Below are 4,901 nucleotides of genomic sequence, written 5' to 3'. Positions count from 1 at the left end.
TGATCCATTTAGAAGTCTGTGGGGAGTCGATTAGTGTGGATTGGAATAAATCATTATTTATTTGGATTGTTGGTCTACATGGGTTGGAAATTTTATTGCAGGTTAGTTATGTCCAACTCAAGGAAACGCTCGACTGCCGAACAAGGAAAAGCCCCGGCTAGGGGAAGAAATGTGGAACCGAACATTCCACGGTTCCGGAACAAGAAAGTATTCGAGAAATACAAAGGAGTTTGCCTAGGAAGGTTGCTTCAACCAAGTTTGTTTTGATAACCAACCTCACCACATTGGGAGTTTTCGACAGGGTTTCCCAATTGTTATGTGATATAGGATGGGAGAATCTTGTCAACCTCGAGGCATAGACATAACAGCTTCCTACTAGAGAATTCCTTGTTGACTGTGGTTTAAACAACGAGGAAAGAAAATTTGGATTCCAACTTATGGGGGAACCAACCCTTCTTGATTTCGAGAGGATCAATGACATCATGGGATTGACATCAACAAACACATTTTTGACATCTGATACACTGCCTCCCGAGTTTAACCATGAGACTTTTTGGACAGAGATCACCAGTGGGATCTTTTCTTGTGACAGTCACGACAAGGAAACTCCCTCATTCACCTGTACCTTCATATTGCCCATAGTGTCTTAGTGTGCATTGTTTTTGCCTGAAAAGAAGACGGTCAAGTCATGTAGATTAAACTTTTTTCTTATAATGCATAACAAGGTGTGAAAACCCACCCATTCCATATTTCGCTTCATTCTTTTTCTACAAGTGCGTCAGCATGAAAGCTAAAACATCCAGTGTTATTTGCATAGGAGGATTTGTCACTCTTTTAGCCCGCGGTCTTGAGATTGATTTCCCAGAAGACTCCACACCCGTAGACAACAAGAATATTTTGGATGTTTGAGATCTAAAAAACATGCATAACATCCGTCGACAGGGTGGAGATGGCTTCACATGGTTCTGTCCTTAAGGGGTCGAGTATCTCATTCTTCCCGATCCTAGAGTCTCCAATTTCACTCATCATGATCGCAATCAATGGAGACTTGAGAGGACCATCACCCAAATGAATTATGAGGAAGCAGTCCTTCCTCAAGACATGATGAACATCGATGACGAGTCTGACGATGATCCCGACCATGATCCCAAATAAACACACCAACTAGTGCCCCGAGGATACTACCAGCTTTCCCCCAATTTTGCCGAATGATTCGATGCTCTTTGTATCTGCAACCAAAGCATGTCACAACAGATGCATCATGTGTGTGGTGGGCACCAATGTAAAAATCATTTCGAGAACCTACCGCTCCATCCTCCATATCCATACCCTCCACCCCCTCGCCCAACTCATCCTTATCCCCTTCCACCTTACCCTTACCCTTACCCACAATAACAATACCCCTATCCTCCTCCCGATCCATCGGTTTAGGTACTTTTCCCTTCCCCCAAGAATTGAGGACAATGCTTATCTTTAAGCTTGGGTGGGGTATTTCCTTTTACTTTTACTTTTGCATGCATTTTATTTCGGTTGCATAGCATACTAGTCTTTAAATAATTTGCATTCATTTTTTTATACAAATTCCAAAAATATTTTATTTCTTCTTTTCCATTTTAATTTTAGCGTAACATTTAACATAGGATATTAGAATGCATGCATTTTCGTTATCTCTTTATTCACATCCAGGAACATCTTTACTTGAAAGACTCAACACACCTTAATTACAATTCTTTAGGAAAATCATATAACAAATAAGAATCGCTCATAGGGACTTTTAGTTTTCACGTCTTCTTTTATATATACATGGGGAGAGATTGCAAGTAGTTATGCCGATGAATCGACTTATGGCAAGTGTGGTATAAGTAGAGGGACAACTTAGCCTCAAGCTGACTAGTTCCTAACCTGTATGTTCCTTACAAACCACAATCAAACCCCAAAGAAAGGAATAATAACTAAAAGTTGAATAACGTTGCTACGACACCCTAACCAGGAGTCCAAATACTCATCGTTCTACACTTTGATGAAAGATCGATGCAACCATAGTACCGTCAACTAAAAAAACTCAAGAATCCTCGAACAATCTCAGATACTGAACAAAGCCCATGTGAAAAATGCATCAGCTACACTCCAGAGGCATGTACCTGACAACAACTAACTCTGCACTTTCAATCGGACAGATCCTTTATACCTCACAACCATGAAAGATCTCTAACGATCCCAAATATTGAAAAGCAATATCCTTACACTGCTACTTCCTCGGACCTATTGCACTGAAACCATCAAAATCAATCTGGTTGATGATCCACCAAGTAGATCACTTAGTCCTCCTGTGACAACTGAGAAATTTTTGTCAACAACCATCACTAGAGTTTAGCATAGTCAAATAGTATCAATAAAGTTTTTGATACTATGGAAAGTATGATCAGGAATGTTATTACTTATAAGTGGAAAAAATGATTATTAGAGTAAAAAATAAGTAACCAAAAAGTCGTACCAGTAGTAATAAAGTTTATTGTATTCGGAAAGTACACAATAACGTGATCACAAGGGTATAAATTTTGTAAAAATTTGACTCCGATTGGAGGAGTTATGATTTTGTAATGAAATAAAATCAACCAAGTTATTAACTTATTTCACGTCAAAATGGTATAAACAAACCGATTGAGTTTTGGTTAAAGTCGTTAAAAAGAAAATCGTAGTACTCCGCGAGATTAGAACTTTGAGACGAAAAAGGTCAAAAACAGAGTTCGTATGAAGATACGATTTTTGGAAAAACATAAAATACGGGTTAAAAATATAAGTGAAAAATTGATGAAGCGGCCTTAAGGAAAGTTGTAGTGCTCAATAATAGCAACATAAATATATGAAGTGGCTAAGAAATAGAATCATACAATAGATATATAAATTTTTATTGAAGATTAAGTGGTTCATACGAAGTGCACGCTATGTTCGGCGCGCATCTCTGACACCAAGATATGTCGAGATTTGAGAGACGTGGACCACCAGAAGTGAGACACGTGGCAAGATTTGGTTGGAGCCAGGAGTCATCTGCACGACGCAGACATGATGTTTCGTGCATATAAGCACTATAAAAGAGGGTTTCACTTCTCAATTTCCACAATTCAAAAATTCATTCCATTCTCTCTCTTGAAAGTCAGTTTCGACATTCTGTCACCCTCCTGATGACACGAAGCTTCGGATGTGGTAGCGTGAGTCTTCACAATGACACTACTAGCCCTTGACTAGTAGGGGTCCCGTGGTTCCTATGCCGCCGCCTTTCCCGGTCCTTTTCTTTTAGTGCTTCGACCCGAAGCGATAACTTCTAGCTAGTTCAGTGGATAAGATGGCTGCGCTCCAGCTCACTCAAGAATGGGACGGCAGTGGTCCGCCAGCAAGCTCGTTCTGATCTTGGACGCAGTACATTGGAATCCTACACATATTAGTATAGTATACCGAGGTCCCCGGCCAGAACCACACGTGCAAGTTTCCCTGCATGTGGCTCGTCCGTGCTTTTCTATTCCGCTTTGGGGCTGTTGATATCTTGTTGTCGTTCTTCTCTCTTTCCTGTGCGCGCTACCTATAATAGAAGAAAATAAGGAATCGACTTATTTCTCTTGTGAAGCTCTCTCTTGTTTAGCGAAAGTCTTCTTTTGCTGCCTATGGATCTGTCTTCTCTTGAATTTGTTCACAGACGATTTATGAACACTTAAAAAAAACTTTTTTAGATTCGCCCTGAGTGAGGTTGAAAACCGTTAGCAAGGCTACGAACCCTCTCGAAGGTTTACAGAAGAGTGCCTGCTTCCCAGATCAAGAGTATAAAAGAGAACCACGCACAGAAAGACTCCTTGGTATGAAAGCTGGTAATTAATTTCACTCTGTATCGAGATGGTATACCCAACCGGATCTTCTTTCACTGGTTTCAAACCCCCAACCGGTAACCAAAAGAAGCAAGCTTCGGTAGTGGTAGTAGCTTCAAAGGAATTGGTAGTAGGTCTTGAATAGGAAAGCTTTCATAATGTATGAACTAAACCCATGCATGATGCAATCTTCTTGTATGTCGATTTAGCAAACCAATGCCTTAAGCCCTTGTGCTATCCCCCCATGATCAGATCAGATAGCCCTTTGGGCAACCAACCCATTTCGCTCTATCATTTCTTCTTTCTTTCCTAGCCTACTCAAAAACTATTTAGGTAGGAGTTCATGGCCCAAATTTTACGGTTTTAAAGATTTTACGGGGGGGGGGGGGGGATACAACCCTGAACCTATAATCGTTAATCTTGCAAGAGCCAGAAAGATATGTATAGATATATACGGGACTGCCACCCCCACCTGCGATTCCTAGATACAACCCTGGTAGGATAACTTTCTTCAACCTAAAACAAATATTATTTGTATCATTCTCCATCCAGGTTATTTACAATTTTGACCCTTAGTATGAATTTTACATGTTTATTTAACTACTTTATCAAAATATATTATGTAAATATATTAGTAGTTTATATAAATAAACATCAAACGATAGGGTAATACGCCAGTAGAAACTCTGCCTAGACTTAAGCTATGATATTACGCGTAGTCGTTATGTTATCCGATATACTAGGAAAACATTATACCTGGATGTTATGTTGGCCGATTTCCTAGGATAACTTAGTACCTAGAAGTAATGTTGGGAAAGGTTTCGGATATACATTGTGCTTAGTTGTTACTCTGTCCTAATATCTTGATATCCAAAAAATCATAATTACTATATATATATGTGATAAAAGAAAAGTATATATACAAGAGAGATATGGAATATTCACTAGTACTAATTATCATACAAATATATATATATATATATATATATATATATATATATATATATATATATATATATATATATATATATATATATAAAGTGA

Source organism: Lactuca virosa, chromosome 3 (genome assembly GCF_052849685.1).
Source record: "Lactuca virosa cultivar CGN04683 chromosome 3, Lactuca_virosa_CGN04683_v6, whole genome shotgun sequence".
Taxonomy (NCBI): Eukaryota; Viridiplantae; Streptophyta; class Magnoliopsida; order Asterales; family Asteraceae; genus Lactuca; species Lactuca virosa.
The sequence above is the reverse complement of the archived record's forward strand: the minus strand, read 5'-3'. Positions refer to the sequence as shown.